We start from the raw sequence: 648 nt of genomic DNA on the forward strand, positions 1-648 counted from the left end.
CAATTGGATGTCAGTAAAGTAATGTTAGGACTATTGAGTATCCTTATAATAGAACATAAATATATACACACAATATGGTTTTTCAACCTTTTTTGAGCCAAGGCACATTTTTGGCGTTGAAAAAATCCAGAGGCACACCACCAGTAGAAATCATTAAAAAACGCTACTCAGTTGACAGTAAAAAGTCGTCGTCGCAATTGTTGGATATGACTTTAAAGCATAACTAACCATGCATCAATATAGCTCTTGTCTCAAAGTAGGTGTACTGTCACCACCTGTCACATCACGCCCTGACTTATTTGGACTTTTTTGCTGTTTGCCTGTGTGTAGTGTTTTAGTTCTTGTCTTGCACTCCTATTTTGGTGGCTTTTTCTCTTTTTTTGTCTTCCTTTGAGCGATATTTCCTGCATCTACTTTGTTTTAGCAATCAATAATATTCCAATTGTTTTTATCCTTCTTTGTGGGGACAATGTTGATTGTCATGTCATGTTCGGATATACTTTGTGGACGCCGTCTTTGCTCCACAGTAAGTCTTTGCTGTCGTCCAGCATTCTGTTTTTGTTTACTTAGTAGCCAGTTCAGTTTGAGTTTTGTTCTGCATAGCCTTACCTAAGCTTCAATACCGTTTCTTAGGGGCACTCACCTTTT

General features: G+C 37.8%; 1 protein-coding gene across 1 annotated transcript in view; it reads left to right on the forward strand.

Annotated features, from left to right (window-relative positions):
- stx2b (syntaxin 2b) overlaps positions 1–366 on the forward strand; it is a 24143-nt gene extending 23777 nt beyond the window's left edge. Inside the window, exon 11 of the mRNA XM_061985769.1 lies at positions 1–366. This exon is cut by the window's left edge and continues 400 nt beyond it. The gene's annotated coding sequence lies outside the window, so the exon portion shown is untranslated.
- Positions 367–648: the final 282 nt, after the last annotated feature.

This window comes from Nerophis lumbriciformis, linkage group LG12 (genome assembly GCF_033978685.3).
Source record: "Nerophis lumbriciformis linkage group LG12, RoL_Nlum_v2.1, whole genome shotgun sequence".
Lineage (NCBI taxonomy): Eukaryota > Metazoa > Chordata > Actinopteri > Syngnathiformes > Syngnathidae > Nerophis > Nerophis lumbriciformis.